Below are 27,117 nucleotides of genomic sequence, written 5' to 3'. Positions count from 1 at the left end.
TCATTTTTTCAAATGCAACTTCTTGAGAAATTTTTAGATACTTCTTAAAGTATTTGCAGACTATTTATATAAGCAACCCCTTATTTTTTGAAAGACAAGTGCTTATGTTTCGAGCACATTTTCTTCATGACCATCTGTTTAAAGTGAAAGGAACATTAATTGAAAATAAATGAACAAAATAAAATTCTGACAAAAATAATAGCTTAAAAAATATATCTCGCCCTTTTAATTATTTTCTACGATTTTATTGTTTATCGCCCTCTCTCCCCCCTTTAACTATGTAATTGCATTTCCACACCTGAAAAGAGATTGCAAATATACTTTAGACCAATTTTGTAATGAAATAAATCTATTTTATATGAAAAGCCATCAATTTAACAATGTAGGGTATGTTTATATATATACTATGTACATATTTAGCAATCATTTGTATAAGATCGATCGTAAAAATAATATCGTGTGAGAGGTGATCATATTAATGATCACAAAATCAAAATAGAAAGATTTTTCTCAAAATTGATTGTGGATTACATTTGTATTCTGTGCTCAATTTCTATGAACAAAATTATTATTCATTTTTTGGATGCGGCGCAAATTAAAATTTACAGGTGTCAAAGTTACTTGTTATAATTAAAAAAATAAGAATTTGATAGACTTTTTTGAAAGCCCATATCGGAGCCAATATAAGTCACTTAAATAAAATAAAGGTTCTGACCTTTAGTTAATATTCTAGGGTAACTCAAATAATCTCAAAAATTTGAATAATAGCAAATGATGGATTCAAATATTTTCTCATTTTCTTAATTTTTGTTCAAGATTGTTTCAATTTTGACATACAGCATACATAAAGCAAAATTAATGACCCTAGTATGGATATATATTTCTGAACTAGAAATTATAACATTCAGTCACATCCAGATAAGGCAAACTCGATATATACATTTATGAACATTTTTTTAATTACAAATAGGATATTGAAATACTTAAAAAATGACAAAACAACCTGTTTGTATAACATTCTTCATGTTAGACATAATTGAATGTGTATAAGAGGGTATAGTAGGAGCAAATATGTAGTAATATGTAGATATAATGTATTCCTTATGACTACCATTTCCTTGTTTAATGAACAGAGATCAAAATGTGCAAAAGTAGGGGAGACGGGGAACAGATGAGTACCGGGCTCTTTTTTTCAAACATCAAAAATGTTACAACCAAAAAGTGTAATTCACAATTATAAAATATACTTTTCATATTATTTAATAGGAATATCAATCATTTTTTTCAAAATTTCTTAGAGAGATGGTGGGTCAACATAAAAACAATCATGAACAAAAATCAAGAAAAAGAGAAAATCCCAATTTTTTTACTTCTATATACATACAGTCCAATATTTCATAGATATATTTGAGTCCATTATAGACTTTCTATTCAAGTTAGTGAGATTAATTAATTTACCCAAGAATTTTAGGTATAACTTAGAACCCTTATTTGATTTAAGACACTTATATTAGTACGGAATTTGCACTTTCAATAAATAAATAATTTGAGTCAAATTGTATTCTATTATATGGGATAAGTTACGATATCCAAATATTTTAAGTGTTTATAACTTAAATTTGATTTAAGATATATAAATTAGGCCCAATGTGGCTCCTTTTTAATAAAATATATCAATTTCTCATTCTTTCAGGTATTGTAATGATCACTTTTGGATACTTTAAGTGCTATTTGCGGCCTTTCAAGGGCGAATAAAAATAATTTGAGGATATCATTGGTTTGAAAATGACATACTGAGAATAAATTTAAGATATTGTTAAGTTCAGTTATAATATGTTTTTATAAACATAAAACCTACTCCATGTATTGCAAGGACACTGCCAAGAATGACTCCGATGTCGATCCTCAATTATTCTCTGAGTCCAACAAGGACTTACGCTTATAATTCCCGGGCAAAACCTCATTGTTACTCTCTATATTTCATGAGGACACGCACCAGTCATTACATTATACTGAGATGTTCCCTTCTCAAGAAATAAATATTAATGATACCAGCTATATAAAATACAAAAATCATGTTCAGGTTACAATAAAAAAAGTATCACACACGTTCAAGATAATATTTTATACAATTATACTAATCTCATAGACAATAACTTAATATTTAATAATAATTTCATTTAAATGTTTAATGGAAACACCCTAATTAATTACTTAATTAAAGTACATTCCCATGAACAAATTAATGGAATATCAAGTAAGCAAATCTATATGCGAGGATGGCCACAAAATTTTCTTACCTCAACGTGAACATGGTAGCAATTGTAAATAAAAGATATTCATATCTATTTAGCATCGGTTGAGTGTTACTCACCAAAGTTTCAGCCATTTTGGACGTACAGTTTTGATCTAAAAGTCGTTTGATTGAGTTGGTGTGAAAACAATTTCTAAATTTTTATTTTTCAACATAGCCTCCTTCTAACTCTACACACTTATCTCAGCAATGTTCCCATCTCTATAACCTGTACTTTGTTAGGATAAGTGTTTAGAGCTACAAAGAGACTATGTTGAAAAATACAAAATCCGAAATTTTAATACAACAAGTATTTATACACTTTTCAAATATATATCCAAAATATAATATTATATAATATTTCAAAAATCAATATTTAATGACATTTCGATACTCGATTTTGTCCATTTTCACAAGGACAGTCACATCAACTCCCTCAAACGACTATTACATCAAATTGGCTAAAACTTAGGTCAGAAACTGTCAGCGGATACTAGATGGATATAAGTAGCTCTATTTACGAGTATTGCTATCTTCACAATGAGCTTGGAAACTTTTCAGACCACCCTCGTAAATACAATGTATATGCATAACCCAAGTTCAAAACTGCATTGATAAGCACCAAACGATTGAACAATTAGTTATATTCGTGACCCTTCCTGCACATTCATGTCTTCGTGATAATTGAATGTTGTACTTTTCAATGCCTCTACTATAAAAGTTTTTAATAGTAATAAGTATTCTATAGAGAATGATTATAATACCAAATTTAATTTATGTATACGAACATACATATATAGATTATACATCGAATATAGGTATTGCTTACATAAATATTTAAATATCACGTACAATTTAAAGGGGATTTAACCCATTCATGTCAATAATATTCATAAACAAAACTTTTGGGATATACTGTACCCTTGTCCATGAATGAGAAATAATTCAATTTACTGCATATAGATTTTGATACTTCCGTTTCTTTACCACTTCCTCATTAGAGATTAATGTTTTATGTACTTTACGTATCGTATTATGTTGTACGAGTATATTGGAATAGACCCATGACTAGCGGAGTGTCTTAATAACAAATACTTTTTGTCAAAAAGTGAAATTATATTGCCAAAATTTTAATGTTCAAATATTTTTCTTTACAAGGAACGTAATCGAATAAACTATTTTGTCAAATTTCGAAAAAAATATAAAAAATTATCGGTTCAAGATTTGTACCTAAATATTTCTAAAAGTTGTCACATTTTGTTTTAAAAAATTATTCAAAATGTATAAAAACGTCATTTTCTGTACTAGTCAACACCGATTAAAATTGGGGAATAAATATTTTAATAGTATTTAATATAAGCCAAAGTGGTCAAACTTAAAATTTAATACATATTTGGTGCGACAGCTTAAAAAAAACTTGGACAAAATCAAGAGCAGGAGAAAATCCCTATTTATTTTTTTTAACCTTATTAATACATTTATACATACAAGTCAATATCTCACAGAGATATTTGAGTCAATTATTGGTTCTATATTGAGTTAAGATACATAAGAATTTTAACTATACTATATTTTCCACCTATATTTGATTTAAAAGATTTATGTTAGGCCATTGTATGGCTTTTGAAATAAAATATATCAACTTCTCATTCTTTTGTTGTGAAAATCTATTTTGGTTACTTTAGTGTCAATTTATGACGTACCCAAAGGATTAATAAGAAAAAAAAATTCATAGAAATTGACGGTAATTTACCGAAGAAAACAAATGTAACTCACACTCAATTTTATGAAAAAAATATTTATAGTTTACTTTAGCGTTAACGGACCACAATGTGTTAAATTGCCAAGTTTATCTTAATCAAAGATAAAAATTAAGCGGCGTGAAAGAAAAGATAACTTTCATAAGTCCTGCTTTTGCTTGGTCTGGATTTTCAACAGGACATTATCTCCATAACAGAAAAAATTTACACTGAATTTTGTAGTCAGTTTTTGAGTTTGTTAATTTAATATCTCCCCCCCCCCTCCCCCTTATATCTATTCGGAACGTCAATTAGTTGAATTCATCAAAAAAATACCTTTTGTTAAGCTCTGAGTAATTCCCAAAAAATATTGAATAATAATTCCATAGTTTTAGTTAACTACCTATTGATTTGGCCGCCCTTTTCTCAGTGTATTTTTGTAATCAAGGTACAATAAAGGTAACAACATCTGAAAGGATATAGTTATTTAAAAAGTTTTCTTATATTTTTTTAAAAGAACAAAAGGCACTAATAATAGAAAGTTTCTTTACTCATTTTCATATCATATATGCAATTATAAAAGCTATCATTTTTGTTCCTTTTGTAATAAAGTTGTAATTTCCTTGGTATACCTTAGATAAAATTGAGTTTTATATATGGAAAAACTCCTATTATAACTATTATCTTAAATATAAAACCCGAGTATTAAGTTTATTATTTGTGGTACGTCAACATACAACAATCTTGAACAATTTATATATTTACTTGATATATACATACATCCTAGTATTTCATAAACATATTTGAGTAAATTAAATGCTTTGCCTTCAAATTTGTGGGATACTCAATAATTTTAACTATAGTTTAAAACCATTAAATTGGCCCCAATATGGGGTTTCTAATAAAATTTTCCATTTCTCATTCGTTTAGGTATTGTAGCGATCAATTTTGGGTACTTTAAGTGCAATTTGCGACACCGCCAAAGAGATCATAAGAATAATTTATCAATAGAAATAAACAATAACTCGTATAAGAATACAAATGTAATCCACACTTAATTTATGAAAAATTATTCTAGTTTGCTTTTGTGCTGACAAGCCAGCTACATTTGTCATCTTGATAATATCAAATTTAATTTAATACAATTGTATTTAAGACCTAAAAAAAAAAATTATAAATTTTTATTATGTAAACAGCTGTTCTTATAAGTGATTAAATTTTGGTTAAAACACATTCACATTAACAATTTGGTACATTTATTTAAAATAAAGCTGTAATTAAATTATTTCTAAACATAGTCTAAAAAAGAAAGGAAGCATTTTGAGAATCTAAATATTTAAAAAGTCAACGTTTGGAAGTGTACGTAAAGAATATATTGCTTTTATAATAGAAAAGTGATTAACAGAGGCTCTATAGAAATACAAATTTGAATAATACGTTTTTTCAAAATGAAAATAAATAAATATATCTATAAATAAGGAAATGGTTATCTCAAAAACTTTTTTTTCCATCCTTTTATTATTTATATATATTACTTTATGCAAATAGATCCCTAGACCTAATTCGTATAAGAAAACCCAAATAATTAAAAATTGTAAATTTTCAAAAAAAGTAAATTCATAATTACTGTAACCTATCAAAAAATATCATAATAGCGTAATAATGTGCTTCTATAATATTCCTAAATTTAATCTAAACAGATCCGACATCATCATAAAAATCCCTGATCATTGCTAAAGACTTAAAGGTATCTAACTTCTTTATAAATTTATTTTATAAGTAAACATGAAATATGTTGTGCGTCAACCTAAATAAAACCTTAAACAAAAATCAAGAAAAAAAGAAATTCCCAATATGGCCTTTCAAAGAAAATCGATCCATTTTTCATTACTATTTACTAAATTTAATAATCAATTATGCCTACTGTAAGTGCAATTTACAGCCCCTCCAAAGAGGTAATAGGAATTTGTTGATAGAAATTTATGATAATTCGTATAAGAATACAAGCATAATTTGTATACTGAATCTTGAGAAAAATAATTAAAAGCTTGCTTTTATTTGATAGTTATTGATAGGTCACGGTAATTGAGTATGCAAATTTTAAAAGTATTGAAGTTATGAAGAGAATTTCAAGCACACTTTATTTAATTCTCGTAAGATTAAAGAAATCCTACAAATCATGACTTGATGAGTTAGTTTAAGGAGTATTTTGTTCTTTCGAACATACAAATAAATTTAAAAACTCCTTAATTATAATTTAAGTGATAAAATCAGGGTTGTTACCCACATATAGGTATATCCTTTCCTCGCCCAACTTTGATAAGTGAAATAAGATTTGTATTTTTGGAAATAAACCAGTTAGACCTCACGCTTCCCTACCATTATACAATGCATACAAAATAGACTCCTCCTTATAGGTATAATGGCTTTACCATGACAAGAAGAATATCCATGGAAATGTACAACTCGTTTTCTTCAAAATTTGATTACAAGTACTATGTACTCGTATGAGCACTTCTTCCGGCCTGAAAATAGGAAGAAATGAAAGGGGAATACAAAAAAAAAAAAAAAAATGGTATTAATTCCTGAGGTTCTTGAAAAACCTAAGAGAAGAACCCCACAAAAATAAATAAAAGACTTCCTAATATAAATAGATATTCATTATATAACGAAATAATACGTATAAATAATACGTGTTAACTATAATTATAAATATATTAATAGATGAAGCTTGTTGCAAAATTTGTGAGACAAGAATTTGACAGGTTTTATTTTCATCTTTTTTAATATTGAACAGTTTTTTTCTATATTCTTATCCCAAAACCGAGCAAATAGGTACATATATTTGTGGTGAGTTAACGCAAAAGCAATTTTGAACAAAAATAAAAAACGGAGAAATGTTACAAAACTAAATTTATTTTGCACAAGTGGTAGCCAGATATCATGTACAGATATGTGTCCTAATATCTTTATATATGTTTTGATTTTTGATTTCAATTTTTAAATCATTCTGACAATTTTGATTTTCACACTTTGTTCGATAAATATATATTAGACTGCCTTGATTTCGATACAATAATTTTATCCCCTGTAAATTTATTTCCGGCTGCGAACAATCATAAAAAATAACTTTGTTAAAGCTTGAGGCCTCTTGTACCCTTTTTGTAGTGGCACAGGCCATTTTAGTTCTGAAAGTTTTAGTTTGAGGTCAAAATAGGCCACTATTTTGACCGTCCAAAATATAAAAAAATTGAGTATAAAATAACATTTGTTAATATGTTTTAGTATTTGGTTTATCAATTAAAAATATTGCACTTCTTGTTTTTAATAATTTAAGGGGTCTAGTTGTAAGATGTGCAGTTTCTCTGTTTTATCAATCAGAATACATGATAATGTTCCTCCTTTTTGTTCAACAAATAGAACTAGTGTTTAATTATGATATTTTATGTTTGATACTATTTTTCTACGCTAAAACGGGACTATACTACGCTCAAAATGACATGAGAGGTTTTCAACATTGCCAAAGTCAGTTTTCTGATGGTTCACAACAGAGAAGTACTTTGTGCATGAGAAGAAAATATTAACCCAAAAACGTAACAGTCTTATATACATTATATAAAGGGAAATCCGATGAGAGAATACTCCAAAATGAGGCCTACTTTTTCTCAGTAACAATTTTTGTACTTCATAAGTGTTTGAGCAACATTAATATACATTCCCTGAATAAGATCACTTTTTAGTGTTATTAGGCAGCATATCCACAAATATGGACTCCATAATTCTTCATATGATGGGTTATTCAGATAATAGACATAGATATATGTAGATAATAAGACTCTAAGAGTCCTCATAGTTTGTGTTGTGTCAGTCACAATTTATTCGGTCTAATCCAGTCTTAGGACCGGTCTTATCCGTCTTTGAATTTTCCTAAATATGTCGGTGGTTTATTACGCCAAATAAAATACATTAGATGTGCATTAAAATATTCTTATGTTCATCATAATGCATTAAAATATTCCTATGTTCATTATAATGCAACATAAAACTAACATATCATTTTTTTATATTTAAATAAATTTAATCTATTGAGCATTGAGATGGTTGGTTCATAGCTTATTTTAGTCTTGAAATAGGGAAGGAAGTTGACATTCCTGTTTATGTTTTGCTCACCAACTCTAATTTAACTCATAAGATAGCCCAAAGAGTGTTATTGCCATTGTAAACAAGGCTTTAGACGAACTTAGACTCTTAAACATTTTGTAATGTTATATCTGTCCAAATCATTTGAAAAAAATCACTTAAGACTAACCCAAAAAAATAAATAATAATAATTGGTCTTGAAGTGAGTCTCAACACTAATAACTTTTACCTGACTATGGAACTTTTTTCTGTTTCTTTTCGAACGAAAGGATGCCAGATGCAATGAACTACGTGACAAAAATATCAACCCTTGTTATATTATTTTCTGATCGAGATTGTGTGATTGAGTTATTATTTCAACTCTCTTGTACTCTCTTTCCTAAGAGTTTCTTTAAAATGTATCCTCTAGATTAGAGTCTTAGACTCTTTAATTGTCCACAATGTTGCAGCCACAAAATATGATACAGTTAATTGTATAGTAATTATATTAATAAATATTAGAGAAGTTAGTTTGTAGTATTGCCCAAATCATTACTATCTTAGACCTTATGAGCATGGATTTTGCTCAATCATTATTTTTATTATTATTTAGAGTAACTTGCATTGAACATGTTTACTACATATTTTGATTATATTTGACAAATGACTTGATAGTTTAATTAAACCGTCCCTATTTTTGTGTGTGGCTGCTTATTGCTATAAATATGACAAACTAACTTTAAAAACTATTTTCAGTCCAACTCGGAAAAGAAAAAATCATTTAAGAGCGAATCAGAACAAAATCCAATCTTGGACCGAGTCTCAACACACTACTTTTTAATGTTAATTGGATAATATCTATTGTCAGAATTATCATGCACAATGGTTAAATATACGTCAATGTAGTCTAATTGATGGGAAATATAATCCAATAGACTGCTTAGGGCCATAAGACCAAGGGAGAAAATGACCACCTCCCAACAAAATTTCATAAATTGGCTCGTATCCAAAAGAAAATGCATCTAAAATATTTGTAGATTCATTAAATATGATAGTCTATTGGACACCCTAGAAAAAATATGCAGACAGAGAATATATTATGTAATATAACATATATAAATAACATGCCCACTTAAATAGTACTTAATCCTTATGTGATTACGTGTAGGTACCTGGTAGTTATAAGAACTGAGTAAATATCATGAACTTTAAATAAGAAGACGAGTGTAGGTCCTTAATATTATGCAGAATTTACAAAAAATATCAATACTCTTATTTCATAAATTACGATTTAGGAAAAAATGAATTCATAAAGTTCTTGATAAATCAGTAGGTATTAAGCTAAGATGCTAAAAATATATTTTCCATAATTTGCTCCTTTTTTTTAGATGAATTAAGTTATTATTTTTCTTTAAAAGAACCTTAAAATTTTATTAAATAAACTAAGCTAAATCAATTAAACCTTTGACTTTCGGTTCCTATATGTATATCTTTCATGGGTATCATTAAGTTATTAATATTTATTCATGTGATACGTCATCATAAAAATAATCGTGGACAAAAATAATAAAAAAGAGAAAATTTCAACTTGCAAATGCTACTTCATAGACATATTTGAGTCAATTATAGGCTTTGTATTCAAATTTATTAAGATACTCAAGAATTTTAGTTATAGTTTAGAACCTTTATTCGATTAATAAAGAAACTGATATTGTCCCCGATATGTCCTTCTTTGAATAACATTTTCAATTTCTCATTCTTTTATTTTGACAAACATTTTGACTCCTTTAAATGCAAATTGCAGGGCCTCCAAAAGGGTAATAATAATAATTTTCATAGAAATGGATAATAATTCCTCGAAGAATACAAACATAGTTCACACTTAATTTTGTAAAAAAAATAAATCATTCCAGCTTGCTTTTGTGTTGACGGGTCACAGATAATATTCAATTATGAAAGGTTTGATTGATCTTTTTGATGGCAAAATTTATCAATCCTGAATTTATTTTTTGTTAATTCTAAGACTTTTCAACTATTATGAGCAAATATCCGTGTTTAACGGGTTGTACTATTTGTTTACGTCATGATGAGACATGCAAATCGCAACTTATACCATCTACTTATCTATACAAATTACAGTTGGTAAACAACGCACAATTGATATATCTACGTATATAAAAGACATTAATAAAATACTTAGCAGTGTCTTCGTTAAACGGTGCAAATAATTAAATTTTGAAGTAACGTAGACTTTTTTCATAATCTGCAAAATAAGTATATACTTATTTAAAAAGAACATGAAGGTATATTTAACTCAACTTTTGAAGTAGTTAAGTTTTTTTTTTTTACAAAAATGACAAGTTGATTACAATAAATAAATTTATTGTTAACTGATAACATATGAGTTATGAGTGGAAATGGTTTCGAGAGTGGAATTTTTATTCTTGGATTTTTTTTGCTAGTATGATGACAAAAGAATACAAAATTATTTGAGTTAAAATAAAAATATGGCCACAGGAATGAGATGTGTTTAGAGTACTGACTACAATATTATTGTCAAATTTAAAGTATTTGGTGTAAAAAAACAGTGTTTGTAGTGAAAATTGTAGCTTTTTGTCATTAATCTAGTATCCATTAATAAAGTAATGTGTGTCTGTAAAGGGGGATTTTATATATTTAAGGTTGTAAAAACTAAGCATTTTTTATCGTTAGAGTTTTTGTTGTTGACGTTGACAACCTGAACAATGCTTTTTTTTATTTTCTCAACCTGTTATCACTATTATTTTATTCTTGAGAAGATAAAGTCTAAGTATTGAGTAACTACGCATGAGTGTGGTCATGAAAACGGAGAGTAACACTCAGGGTTTCTTCAATTGTTATCTCCTATATGAATAAAACAATGTTTGTTTGTCTGTTTGTCGGTTCCTAATAACTGTGCAATGCCGGATACTACAACTGGTTAGAAATAACCTTTTTTTTTTAACTGCAGTAATTATAAATTAATGAGGCCATATTATATATAATATTCTATCAAAATACATTTGTTAGAAGTTGTGTCATAAAAATCCTAGTCACAAACTTGAAATCAGGACATTTCATGTATTTGTATTCGTCGTCAAATTATCGTCAAACTCTATGAACAAATTATATTGATTAACACATTGGCGGCGCTGCAAATTACACTTACATTAGCAAAAATTGATAGCATAACAAAGAAAGGATAAATTGACAAATTTTATTTGAAAGGCCATATCATACCCAATATAAGTCATTTAAATCAAATAAAGGTTCTGAGCTTTATTAATATTCTTGGGTATCTTAACTTATCCCACAAATTTAAATATAAAACCAAAATAATTGATTCAAATATCTCTATAAAATACTGAATTAAAAAAATTAATTTGGAGTTTTTCTTTTTCTTGTTCAAGATTATTTATACATTTATTTTATACATTAATATGTGGAAAATCATAGATGTACATACAGAATTCCTAGATTATGTTTAAAGTGAGTTTGTGTAAAACAACAACGCCCAAATCTGTCTGGTTGGGTAGATATTACTCTTCATCTAAATACAATCAAGGAACAAGTCGAATTCGGCTTGGAATAATGGTAGAAATACTTATAATATGACCTTTAAGTATTCTAACGACGGATATTTTTAGAATTTACTAAATTGGTTCTTTCTGAATAAGCAAGGAAATGATATCACTGCTATTCATTATATGTATTATATCCATTGTTAATAATTGATGCAAATCATGGAGAATGACTCATTTTAAGTTGATCACTACGGACTTTACAAACTCATAATGTTGAATACATTTACTTATGAATGTAAATAAAATATGGTGAGTTGATTGATCTTTTAATATGATTTTAAATTGCTCCTGGGCCATTTTCGATTAGTATTAAATATCAATGCAAACAAATCTACGAGTAGTACATGAGCATGATGTCCCTATATGTTTCGGGAAATGAAAATCAATGCCATATCCACTAAAACACTAAAGACAAAACAACGACAACAATATACAAGCTGTCACGCCTTAAAAACAATTATTTTTGGGAAGATGTCACATAAAAATCAAATTAACAAAGTCTTAAAAGTTATTACACTAAGATTCAAGAGTCCCATTTAATACTTTGGTACAAACTAACAAACGCTCTGATTATAGATATTTTGTCCCTACATACGTATACCTATCTAAGTATGTAGCTGTAGCCACACCTTCAAATACATGCTACATGCATTCCTATGTACATAAATAGTATATGATTTTTTAAATCGTTTTAAATTTTATATCTGTGGTGCGTCAACATGCAAACAATCTTGAACAAAATCAAGAAAAGGAGAAAATCCCAATTTATTTCTTTAACTTCATATATATATATGGTATACATAGAACCTAATGTTTCACAAAAATATTTGAGTCAATTAAAATTTGGAAGATGAGTTAAAGTACCGAAGAATTTTAGTTATAACATAGAACCTCTATTTAATTTATGAGACTTATAAATCCTTATACATAACAAGGCCCCTTTCAAATATAATCAATCAATTTCATATTCTTCTATTGTGACTATCAATTTTGGGTACTTAAAGTGCAATTTGCGATACTCACAAAGGGTTTAACATAATATTTTGTTGATAGAAATTGACGATAGTTATTGTCAAAAAATACAAATGTAATCCAGACTTTGTCCCATTTTGACATCCTAGAGCTAATTATTTTCATTAATATTAATGAACATTTTATTTTTATTTTTTTAATACTTAATTAATAGGCCCCCAAAATGTTGAGGCTATGTGAAAACGCTCTATATACTAACAGTTACATTCCTAACATAGCTAAAAAAATATTACAAAGAAGAATATACTCATGGCTATATGATGCTTGTATTTAGCTATAGCGCCGCGCAAACATTGGATATTGATCGCTATATAGCAACAAAATATTCGTAAGACAAAGTTAGAAATTCCTAAAATATGTAACTTAAATTATTATTTTGAATCGATTGGTTCATATTACACATGGTATTATGTGTAAATATACCCATACAATGTAATCACAGTTTAAAATTCTGCACACCTTACATTCGCTTAATTAATGTAAATATTTGTATGTTCAAACTTCTTGATTATCTTTACATATTTTAAGGTTATGATTTTTACAATATGTAAAGATAATCAAGAAGTTTGCACATATAAAATACAATACATAAGCTTTTTCGTGTTAGCTGTGGGCCTCCCAGTCTTTTTTTCATTTTGAAACATTATTAAAAATGATTTATAGTCCAATTTCAAAAGTAGGCCCCATCCGATATGATCAAATAAATTAAATGGTTAATTTAACTAAAAGTAGCACAAAATCATTAGAGTTGTGAAAATGGTTGAAATCCTCGCTAGTGTCAATTAAAAAAAATGTTGGTAACCTGTTAGATATTTGTGATCTTATTAATTATGTCCATCTATTTCGAAAATTCAAACATATAAGAGAGCAAGGAGCACTATAGTTTATAGTATACTTTCTGCGAGCAGATGTGTCATACCTCCAAACAGTCATAGTTTCTCTCAGGTATGCTTGTTACGCTTACCGCGATTTCGACAAGTTTAACATCCATAAAAATGATCCTTAAACCTATCTATTTGATACCACTATAGTCATAAACTAAGGGTGGAACTATGTAGGATCGAATCTTGATTCGGTAGGCAACAGTATAGTATTCTTTAATATAAAATACCTGCAATATTTCCGACAGATGATGACATTGTGAGAGGAAAAAGATTGTGTCTTATATCAGAAAATGTATATAGGTTCATTTTTTAGAGAAACATTTGAAATTTGATTACTCAAAGGCATTTAATTTCCTTAATTATAACAGCTAAAACAGTATAAAATTTATACTTTAAAAGATTTTACTATAGAAGAAAATACAGAATATTAATATATTATTACATGTTAAGAACACAATATGAGACTTTTTTTTTAATTTTATAAGACCACCAATAAGAAAATCAATTATAATAATGTACTATAAATTTTTAGTACCACAGAGAATATATATTAGTAGAGTGACTACTCTCCTCTTGACTGGTCTGTCAAAGAACAATATATGAAAAAATTGTTGATCTGGGTTGACTTGTTGGGGCAAGAGGAATTATTTTGAAACTACGCCCTTTAATAATCTATTGAGTATTTACTTTAGTGGAACAAGGTAAAGTTACTGTGCAATAAAATGTAGTAATCGCCATGGATTGGACAAGGTGAAATTAAACCAAATTTCATTTCATCGAATTCCACAAGATCCTCAATTAAGAGTTGAATGCGTCCGGGCAATTCGTCGTGAAAATTTTAAGCCATCACTACACACCTATTTGTGTTCAACACATTTTAAAGAAGATATTAATCAAGGAAGTATTCCGTCAGTATTCCCGGGTATTCCGGATAGACTATGTGCTCCTAGTGAGAAAAAACGCCGTTCGTCTTGTTCGTCATGCACAGAATGAGAGAAAGACGAATAAGAAAAGCATTGCCATTGAGATGTTCCAGAATTAAATACAATTATTGAGGTAATGTAGTTGTCTATATCTGAATATACATTACACACATTCAAAACTTATAGCAAGCCAAAGTGTTAGTCGTGCCCTAAAATGATGTCACAGTCAAGGAATTCCTGGATTTCAAACAGATGATACACTCACTACAGCTGAGTTTATTCTTCTTCATGATAAAGTGTTTGAGATTCTTAACAGTCGCTCAATGTAGACTCCAGGGCATAAAAAAGGCACTGAATAAGAAACACTTTCATTTTGCAGAATCTATTTTTAATAATTTTGACAATTTATACGAAAATCTATCTTGGATCAACCAAGTGGAATGAAAGTAATATTTTCAATGAGAAAAACAGGCCCTCTTGACATTCTTGGGATATCAAATCTATTCGTTTTTTGATCTCAAATCTGGATTTAATTGAGCTCTTGTACATCACAACATATAAAATTTCCCAGAATCATTGGAAAATTTGGTTCAATGCTGTGAGATTACGCAATGGATTGAGTTATAATCCTACCTGTAGACAATTCAAAAGTGCATATCGATCTCTTTTCATTCATGGAAGCAAAAATATGCTTGGAAGTTCTTCTGCTAACTTTACGGCTCTTGATGAAACTGCTGTATTAAATGTATCGTATAATGCGTCGACCTTGAATTATGTGATGGCAACTGTTGAAGAATTTTATTCAAAGGAAGAAAAAACATATGACAACAAAAATTCTGAACTAAAAAACTTGAGAGTATGTGACTTCTTTTTCAGATGCAAAGTATTACAGCATCTTTATGCTACATTACTGGATTTTTGGCACGCACAATAAGTCAGTCAATTAAATGCCCTACTTGTATGTTAGCACTTATTCACTAGGAGGGCGATTCCTGAATGGAAGGATCGTTAATTCTATTCAAGATTTATGTCGTCTTTTCTAAGATGAGTGATAAAGGACTATGTTATCCTTAAGAAAGTATGTCCTAATTACCGTATCACTCGGAGAAAATATTCCGACACTATCAATATTCTGTTTTTGGCAAAAATGCTCTCGAAAAATTGTTGCAAAAGATTTTGTTGGCTGAAATACTTTTCCCTCTTCCAAATCTTATAAAGTCACATATATCAGAAATTGCAATAGGAGCAGATAATCATTATTGTAGTCTTACTCATCTTTTCATTAAAAAATATTTAAATGTACCCCTAAAGAGCTTCCTGAAAGTGTTTGGAAGTATTTCAAAACGTTCCAGGAGCAATATTTCAGAATATTCTCCAATCTATAAAATAATCAGTACTGGATTATTATTTAGGTATTTTGTAATGTTTAGATATAGTAAAATTATCAATTTAAATTTATTAAATAATATTTTCTAAAGTTGATTATCAAAATATGTGCCTTATTCTCTCGTAAATTACAGGCTGAAATTACAAAATACATATTCAGAAATTTGTAAGATATTAAAAAGAATTGATTTTAATTGAAACATTCACAAAAAAATGTATAAGATAAATTAATCAAAGCAATACAATTTCCAATTGACGGTTTAGATTGTTTTTTGTGCATAAATTAGTAAGGTCAAAACATTTTAACCTTTGCCTCTTGCTCAACAACTCCTATATTATCTTATATGTTCTAATTTAGCTTTAATAGTTTGGCTTTAATTGATCTATTAATACTAATTGAGCTATAACAACTTTAACTTCTTCTCTATTGATATTCAATGGATTCTTAATTGGCGAATCTCTTTTTTAAATTACTAATTTACTACAAGCTTTTATTGTTAAATATAGGAAGTTACCCTCACTGAGCTAGGGACAATATACTGCTACAACAGCGCCAATAGCCACTCTATTATGGTAATGGCTCTATTATTAGTACCAAACCGCAGTTCCAATCATACTGTGGATTTTGTGTACCGCCCAGTCCCATTATAACCCTTTGTAATAAACATATTATATTGTAAAGGTAAAATGATATTATTAACGTAATTATAATCTTTTTAATTTTTATTGACAAAATATAAATGTGCAGACTAAAATATTAATTAATGAATTAGAAACATATTTTATTATCAGTTCACATGATAAACTTCAAAAAATATTTTTCGTAAGATAGTATTTATAGGTAATTGTAACACTTCATTAACTCCAACCATTTTAAATTACTAAAAGGAAATTTTGTGTATTTCTCCACCTTAAATTGTAGATGTCTTCTAATTTTGTTGATCCAAATATAAAGAGTCTATCACGTTATGTCCTTCGATTAGCTTTAACAAATTAGGACGCAACGATAATGAATAGGTGGAACCACTTCAAAATTAATAAGACTTTTTTGACAATAAGTTATCTATAAAACCATTAGACCGTTCACCTAATATATTTCTATTCATTTATTATTATAATTTATAGCACATTTTGCATTTAATTCAAGCTATTGAAGTTACAATGTTGATTGATGACCTTATAGGTAATGTTTTAAGTTAATTATATTGAATAAACACTTCTAAATTTCAAAATAAATTAGGAGTTGACATGGGCTGATATATATACATTTTCTGACTGGATATTATAAAAAATATTTTCTAATCTGTTATTTTACAAAGGATTAAATGCACCCGTATCCCAGAAAGCATTTCTTTTATTTTTCACAATTGGTTCGTTGCGTTTGCATCTTGTTTTGTTCCTTGTTAGTTAATGCTGTGCTTAAACAAAAAGTCTGACTTGTAAAAGACAAATATATTTGAATAAAAAATATTGGAGCTATAAAGTACGGGTTTATCCATTTGATAATGCTAACAATGTTTACTAATGTTAGCAAGATGTCTGTTTGAAAAAAAAGAGAGCGATTTCTATGGACGACAAACTTGAAATGCCGTAGTAATTAATAAATCTTATCTTAGATTTTAATCTAATGGCAAACTTTGTGTCGCACTCATTCTTGAAAAAATGCATTAATTCATTAGCAGTGTTACAGGGTGTATTTAAGCAAAATTAGCTACAAATCAGCCATATTTATTTAATGGATTATGGCATTATATTTTTTTAGGGGTCTTTAATATATCATTTAAAATTTTCCTAGAAACAATTGAGGCTGCTCCGAGAAAACAATTATAGTATGAATAGACAGTTTTTTTTATTATCTTCACTAATTTATATCGTATGCAGAGACAACATGTAATTAAATCACAAATCTAATGGGCTATTTTGAGTAAAATAACAGGATTAATAATTTATTTCCTAAATAAATTCAAATCCGGGGCGGGGCTACTTTTGATATTATTAAATTAATGGATAAACAAAAAAAATGTTTTGAGATATTAATTCCAAGATGATGAACATTCAATTTCCTGTTTCATGTCATAACTATTCTACTCTAAAAAATAGCCCTTAGTTGGTAAAGAAAAAGAACAAAAAAAAAAAGTTTGTGTTTCATGTATAGAGTAATCCTTGTCCCAGTTTGCAACCTAAGCCTACTCTAAGATTGATCCAAAGGTTTAGCCCATAGTACAAACAGGGTTGCTAAGTGGGCTGTGGGTTATTTCATAGAAACTTTTGATTTGAATTTAATCAGTTTACACGACAAAGACGAACCTATAATCTTTTTGGTTCGAAGCTAAATAGGATATAAAAAAAGTGATTTATCCATAAAACCATAGGAACGGAAAAAATAGATATAATAAAGTAAATGTGGTGATGGGAGTTTTTTGAGATGGGATAAAGGACAATCATTTTCTTACATACTTAGTATGTACACAACATTACAAGAAAAATTCTTTCTACCCCTTTAATGACACATGATTATTAGGAAGAAGCTATAAATTTATAGATTATACATATAGGTAACCACATTAATGCAAAAGACTATGATGCAAATTTTTCCTTCTTTTAATTATAAACACCTGATTTGCTATTTTATTATGAAAGATTAAAACGGGAATTTCCAAATATATATATGTATTTCAAGGGAATTACAAATATTTGTATTTTAACTATTTTAGGTTATAATTTTTTTTAGAATATATGTATATATACAGTCAAATCGGAATAGAAATTTACTTTTCTGAAGTCATTTTAGAACTCGATTTAAATTGTATATCACTTAGTTCATTTTTGATTAAACTTTAGTCATTTCTTGTTTATAAAGTAATTTACTTTTTGTTGTTGCAACTACTTTAGTTTATTTATTAGGTTTAATTGTGTTCGGAGAGGTAAGACTTCTGTTAGATTTTAATTACCACGTCAGGTTCAAATAAACTTTCATAATATATCAATTGAAGGTTTTAGACTAGTGCTTCTTAACTTTTTTTTCTGTTATTTATTTTTATATTGTTTTATCAAACAGATTGATCCTTTTTTTATTCAAAACAATAAACAAAAAATACACAACTTTATCAATAAAATATGTTTAATTATTTTGTCAAAATTTATCTTCCAGAATGATTAACTCCAAGTTCAATATTCCTGTTCTAACTATAGGTAAAATTATAATTTCCCCCGGAATTTGAACCAAACGAGCATAATTGCCAGACAACGTGAAGGGACGTTTATATTTTAGAAAGTAAGAAAGTAAATTAGCAGTTATGATTTTGTTAAATAATTACGGGTCTTGGAAGATTACACGAAGGAACATTGACATAAGTAGAAAACTGCCTGCAGGGAAACTACCATCTGCGGAAATTTTCCTCTAATTATATTATATATGAAGGGTTTCATCTTCCAATCTGTCCCACCTACAAATGGGACTGACCCATTTAAGGATCCGTAGATAGTTTTTCTCATCTGCAGAAAACCTGTTGAACATAGATGGCTGTCATTGAAGCCTGCCATTATAAAAACTGTATAAGAAAATTATGAGGGGTTCTTTAAGGTTCTTGAAGCGGTTTGATAGTTTTCATTTTGCTTCGATACACCAAGTTTTTATTGCACAATTAATTGACTGATTCTATTGAAGGTTCTTTGAAGTGGCGTTGATGGTTTTTAACCAGTCTTGAGATCCCACAGTTAACCTATACAAGTCTTGTGTGTCTAGGATGCAATTTGGGATATCGAGGGAGTTATATTATTATGGCCCATCTGTAGATGGTAGAACTATGAACAGATCCTTAGTGGTTCAGACCCATCTGTAAACGGGACAGATAGGTAAATGAATGAATATAAAAGAAGGTAATTTTCCGCATATGGCTATTTTCCGGGGAGCAATTTTCCAAATCAATTAAATTTATTATTTACATAGGACCTAAAGGATGTTATTTTGAGTAAGCACATAGCAGTTAAGTATACGAAGAGAAACACACTTATCGACATTTAAATAATTTGCATAAATTATTGTGGATAAATATGGTCGTGAGCCAATGTAAGGATTCAAATTCAATAACTATTCATGTATGGATGTTAATCGTATTATTTACATACATAATATTATCATCTCCAGGCCCCCTTCCCCCCCCCAAGGACGGTCTGAGGTTCTTTTTTTTCTGTTTGTACAACTGTGTACATACATACATAATATTCACCTTGGCTTTGAACAATAAATACGTTGTTTGGATTTTAGTAATTAGGAGGGCTATGTATTAAAATATATTCAAACACATAAATTCATGCTTGAATTTTTTTCTCATTCAAACTTATATTTACGTATATCTAGGATTTAGGTATGTGAATATTGGCTAAATTGAGGTGAGCGTAAATAAATATCAAAATTATGAGTATATGATGGTAAGAGCAAAATATGAATACTCAAATTAATTATTCCTTCCTATTTAGAAAATTCTAACGTTTCAGCAGGCAATGAGGACTAAAGCTTATGTTGATCTCTGTCAGGAGTTGTGTTGTCTCTCAATACTGTCACGATTAAGACACGATTTTTTTGTTGACTCCGTTCTTAAGCGAATTAGAGCTGACTCAATAAAAAAACAATTCAAATATTAATTTTAAATGACCTTGGTAGCGTTTTAAATATAATTGTATAAATGATGATCCTTTCATTTTTTCTCTTATAAAAAATGCCATACTATAAACAGAATCCAAAAGGGTTCCATAAATCATTCGAATCATCAGTACCTACATGTAGCCGATGGTAAAGATGGACACTTTGTAAAGCACAAGGAGAAGGCAGGAGTGACACTAGACATGTGACTTTTGAATAAATAAATAATACCTTTGTTAAAATTTGATGCCTGTTATATAATCTTGGATGTAGAAAATCAAATATAATAAGGGCAGCTTATAGGAATCTTTATAATGTAATAGGTGATAAGGTGCCTACAATTTTTATAATCACATGTCAGGTGCCTTTATTTAAGGATGGCGAATGGGAGCCCTTCAGCACTAGTCTTAATTGATATTTTCTCAATCAATTTTGGTCGAGGCCGAGGATAGTAATTTAACCTTTATCAAATCGTGGACCAATTTTTTCGGTCTGACACTATGATCGAATTTCTTCTCTAACCGGCAATACAAGTTCTGCACATATACAAAATTTTAAACTCCAAATAACGTCATTGTACTGATGCTCACAATTTGGAAACACACTACCTTGATATTTTTTTTACAACATGCAAACTTTCACACGAAAAGAATCCTAAAAAAATGTCCAAAATCAGTTAGTATTTACTCCCAAATATAACTTAGTTATTTAATAATAATTGAAAAGGGTTTATAGCCTAGTAAGATTATTTTATTGTCATGAAGCTATCGTCGGTTTTTGATGATTGAAAGATAAAATTTTTATTGTAATACATGATTACCAATGGTGATTAGAATGAGCGCGTAGTTTTTTTTAAATGACTTATTTTATTTGCTAAATTATTATATCAATGTAATCTGTATTCCTGTAGCAAAATTTGTTGGGTATTTTGATAATTTTTCCACTAAAAATAAATATGTCCTTAAGGGAAGTTTCTATGTACTTACAGGAGTGTCGGCAGGGTTTGGTTTAAAGTGGGGGGTTGTAAAAATACAGCAGATCAATGGTGTTATGACACAATACACCACTTCCAATATAATTTTACATAATAAAGATATATTTCAAATGCATCAGTATCATAATTTTCTCCTTTTCTTGATTTTCGTTCAAGATTGTTTTTATGCTGACGCCTCACATATTTATTTCAACTCAAGGAATATATTAATATGTTTTAATGACGATATTCTTTATTACCTTCTTTTACAAAACACACAAAACATTCATAGATATATAATGTTTTCGATCTGAATATTTCTTACATTTAATCAATGATGTGTAATTTTGTAGCATGTATTTAAATCCTGATTTATGCATTTTTGATGAAGATCAATAGCAAGGCTTGGTCATTATTACATGAAGAGCGTAAGTAAATAAATTCCCCTCCAAAATAGGTAGGGCTTTTCAATGTACAGAGGTATGAATATGAACATAAAAACATGCACTGAAGGTTACATTTTAGATTATGAACTTTCATTGAACCCATCATAATATATGTATAATGTACCTATAACTATAACATTCTAACTAATACAAATATTGGATATTATGTAATTGATTTAACCACTGCATACCCATATTACGTGTATACACTAAAGGGTCTATTTTGAAATAGCTGAAATTTCCTTCCTTATTTCCTTCCAATACCTATACATACATATTTATATAGTTTCCCACATTATGCAAATATCTACAGGACTTGTAGAAAGAGAAATGGTCTTAGGCCCATGTCCTAACATATGTTTATTTGCTCATGGCAAGAAAACTATGCATGTGGAAATTCGACAAAAAATACTTTGATGCTTTGATAAGACAAGATGTCCTATGCGGGCCCGGTAGAATTTATTCGAATTTAAAAATATTTCATACGGTGAGTTTTTATTAGGGGTAGAACATTTTTATCATACCGCAAAGGGAAGGGGGGGGGGACAGGGAGGGTGTCGGATGCACCCTAATACACACACATATACATGAGGTGTTAATAGTTTGTATCAACAAACTTATAGATATGGCTCATATGTATGACTTATGACTATGGAAGGAATATTTTTAACATGTAGTGCGTCAATATAAAAAACATATTGAACAAAAATCAAGAAAATAAGAAAATCCCTATTTATATATTTACTTCATATGCACTATTACACTACAGATAGAGTGCAAAAATATTACGTATAGTACTCAATAAAGAATGAATCCATTATTTATTCCAAAGCATGACTAGACTTGAATATGTTTTGAAAGGACTATATACAATAATGATATTTATTAATGGTAAATGTACTATATAAGTATGTTTGTTTGTTGTACTCCTCATCACATGCTCAGTAATCATAATTCTTTACATACTTTTTGCCGCCTTTATATGCAAACAAAGAAAATTTAAAGTTCATGCGCTCTCTTTATTTTTGTTTTTGCATCGTTTGGGATTTTTGTTCTTCTATTGTCAATAGATTGAAGAAGAAGAAGATATTATGATAGTACATAATATAACCACACCTTCAGTTTTTATCTTTATACTTGAATAAATATATCAAATCACTTTATATAGATAGATAATGGCATTTTGCAATCCCCTTCAATATAGAGTATGTATATGTACAATTATTTATTGAGTAAACTGCGGAAATGATGTAATATTGTTAATTATAGTATTTTTGAAAAAACAAAACAAATGTTCATATATCACCACGTTACCTCACTACCACAAAAATTTACACTGTATTTTGGGTCCAGCTGTAAATGTTTCTCCTTATCTTCATTTAATGATTGTGATCAACTTTGATTGTTAGAATTCGCTCTTGTTAAGATGAGAGTAATCTTTAACAATTATTGGAAACAATAGTTAGGAAAAATTGGCCAAATACCAAATGATTTTTGTCCTTTTTTCCTCTGTTTCTTTTCGGAAAAGAGGTTATTAAATACGGTAACGATAATGACGTGATATTTCATTATAGTGAAGAGCTGACATATTTCATTTATCTTCTTTTGCCCCTTTCTGAACATTGATTTGTTGAGTTCAAATTATAATTGGCTATGTTATTAATGGACATATATTTTCTAATAAATATAGTATATACGTATTCAAGTGACGCTAAAATTTCTGAGATAGGTCATCTTAGAGACATTAGCAACCAAAGTTTATATGAATAAAAAACCTTGCTCTGTTTTAATTAAGACAAATAGTGGATTATAGCTGTCTATTTGAATGCCATATAAGGAACAAAAAATATTAAGACACGGCAAACATTCAAACGGAGATAATATGTGAATATTCCGAGCCCAAATTGCGTTAAACTTCAAAATGGAGAAGAAATTACACTGTGTGGTGAATAAATAAAAATAAGATTCATTAATTCTTTTGAACTTTTCACCTTTGGCTTAAAAATTTGAAAGCTTTATCTCACATGTCATTTTCGAAGAGGTCATTGATTTTTTAACAAATAGATGATCTGACTTAGTTGATAACTAATGCTGCCAAATTAAAAATTAATGTCTTCATCAAAGATAAATCACATCTGACGGCATTAACTGTTGAGAATTACCAAAAGATTGCCTATGTTGTCTTATCTTAACTAACGTTATCTTAACTAGTACTCTATGAACACTGTATATATATTTAGTCAAGTAGAAAATGCAGTGACACATATATAAAAGTTAAGTTTTTTCAGTTTTAAAGCCATTAAATGAGATTTCCATTAGATTTGTTGCAAATTTGTCTATTCTGTTTAGTATCTATATCAACAACTACTCGTATGTCCCCTACATGACGTTATTATTCGGTTTATTATATTATCTATGGTATAAAAATGCTCTCTAGTTATAAGACGAACAGTTGGACAGAATAAAAAAATAGGTAGTGTTGGATCGGTAAAAAAAAACTGAAAAGACTGGTCCTAATAAAATTTGTCAGTCATAGGAATGGCCCTTATCAGTCTTTTATGGTAACTACAACAGCTGAAATGATTTATCTACTAACTATGACCTTTCAGATATTCAACATAACCTCTTTCAAGTGACAAGATAGCTGAAGTTTATAGTAGGAGGTGTGTGGATAGAACTTATTATTATATTTTCTAGCTAGCATTTGTTGTTTTTATACTATTCAGTCCGTAGGAATGAAGGACTGGGGTATCGGTGCCAAAAAAGATCGGACTGATAAAAAATAAGACTGAAACAGAGCGAGAAAAGACTGATTAGCTAAACAATTTTATAGGTTAATGAAAATGTCAAAGTGTAAATACACATATATATTATTTTTAAATAATTATACTACAAATTTATATCCATAGTCCCATGAATAAAAAGGAGGATATTATCCACATTCATGATACTTATTCCTTCACATACTCTATGAAATATAATCAAGATTTAGATAACATTAAAATTAAAATGAATACATACTCGGCTATAGGTGTACATATATGCATGTTTCTCACTGATAAAATATACAAATGGAATTGGAGGTGTGGTCAATTCATAATCCACGGTGTAAGTCAATGTATACGTCTGTTGATTTTATGTTTCAAGGTCTGAAATAATGGATTATTATTCAAAAGAACTCAAGAGTCCTGAATTATAAGCCGTAATATATATATATATACATAATAATAAGTTCCATTTAATTATATATTTGAAGATATATGCACTATGCATTCTCCTTTTTGTTTTACGGCAATACTTTCTTTACTTTTGTATAAATATGTTAATACCTTCTACCAATAATTAATTACAAGTAACATTGAAGACATTAAATATTTTCCTCGCTTGATTAATCTGTGTTCATTTAATAATTATTTTTACTCATCATAGGATGATATCAACCAGTGATATCTTCATCGATACATCTTGAATATCTTAAAGATATAATTAAACATCCAATGTTTATATGAATAATAAATACGTTTTTTAAGTTTAAATTAACTAATTATTTGCATGCATTTCGTCTGTTCAAATATGTCCAAAAATGAACAATAATCAAAGTAACAAATAACTAAACAAATTTAGGACCTTTCCCAAGGATTGAAAGATGGAATGAGACAAGATGGAAGTCTTTGAAGTTTTAAGTACTATACAAATATGCCTGATTTGGAATTGTATAATAAATTCATTTAATCCATCCATATATTCGTTAGAAACATCAAAATATGCACATAATAATATTAAGCCAGTTGCTCACTGTAATAAAAGAAGCTCCTGTGTTTTATGTATGTACAATACGGTGGCCCTTAAATATCAATATTTTACTTTACTTTGTCTCACCCACCCATTTTGAACCCTTCACAATCAAACTTTGTTGTGGAAAGTATTTATGACTTTAATTAATATATAATCGTAGTCCTCGCATCTTAATCTTTGGTCCTATATTGAAAAATTAGTGGGATTTTTTTTTAGATTTATCCAATTTTTTTAATAAAATAAAGTTATGTAAAATAGCAACTTTCTGTGTAAGCAAAAATAAATTTATATTTATGCCAATACTTAGTAGTTTCAATATGCCATCCATACTAAAGGATCCATTAGATAATTTATTATTTATTGTATTACAAGGCACTTTATCTGCAAAACGAATAATTATTTTGTGCACTCTTCTCTTCTCGGTTGTGGTGAAATATTGATTTAATCTACGTTTCATTTGTGTTTAAAATTAAAAACGTACACAAATGTTGATACATTTACAAAATTAGTCAAAAGTTTTATAACCAATTTTGAGTGTTTCTCTCATATTACAATTTTTGGTACAGAAGCATATTTTCACACTTAGAACCGATTGAGAGGGTGAGTGAGAGAAAGAAAATAAAAACATGGGTTTTTAAATATGTAGATAATAAGAGCCCTTTTAGTGTAGAATGTGTACTCATTTTCCACTTTTCGACAATAGGCATAAGCATAGCCCATGGTAAACATGAAAAATACATAAATATTTCCAAAAAATAAACAAAAACATAACTGAATAATACAATAAGTGTACATATACACATACATACATAGGTGGAATGCTCTAAAAGATAGATCTTAATCTCTAGAGAGAAGTAAATAATTTACACCTTTTTATCTATCATTATGTTTCCGTATCTTTTACAATGAACGTGAGTACCACATACGTAAAGTGTAGTAGAGTATGTAGGCATATTATATACATACATATTAACCGCCACTTACCCTTTGTCATTTGTATGTATGTATATACCTCTATACACATAAAAGGACTAACTTATCTTTGGATATTTAAAATAATTATAATTAATGTTCATACTGATAGTTGTACGAAAGATAAGCATGCAACTACTGATTATTTCAAGCAGGCTTGGAGAACAAATCTTATGAACTCCTATATAATGATCAAATTTAAATATGGCAGTTGATATCAAAAGCTAAAATAAGAAACGATACGATTATGTTCTTTAAAACAGTAGGATTTCAGATATCTTTCATCTATAATGCCCGATTATCAATATTAA

The 27,117-nt window shown here is 28.6% G+C and overlaps 1 protein-coding gene across 4 annotated transcripts in view; it reads right to left on the bottom strand.

Moving 5' to 3' along the window:
- Positions 1-27,117, bottom strand: part of LOC121117820 (tetraspanin-1) — a 50,682-nt gene that overhangs the window by 12,794 nt on the left and 10,771 nt on the right. Inside the window, exon 2 of one of the 4 annotated variants that reach the window (XM_071888554.1) lies at positions 6,316-6,557. The exons of 1 other annotated variant lie outside the window; for it this stretch is intronic. The gene's annotated coding sequence lies outside the window, so the exon portion shown is untranslated. The remainder of the gene's footprint in view (positions 1-6,315; positions 6,558-27,117) is intronic. 2 more of the 4 variants (XM_071888553.1, XM_071888555.1) reach the window with 2 other exon arrangements.

The sequence above is a fragment of the Lepeophtheirus salmonis genome, chromosome 5 (assembly GCF_016086655.4).
Source record: "Lepeophtheirus salmonis chromosome 5, UVic_Lsal_1.4, whole genome shotgun sequence".
Taxonomy (NCBI): domain Eukaryota; kingdom Metazoa; phylum Arthropoda; class Copepoda; order Siphonostomatoida; family Caligidae; genus Lepeophtheirus; species Lepeophtheirus salmonis.
This window is presented reverse-complemented; position numbering and strand designations above follow the sequence as displayed.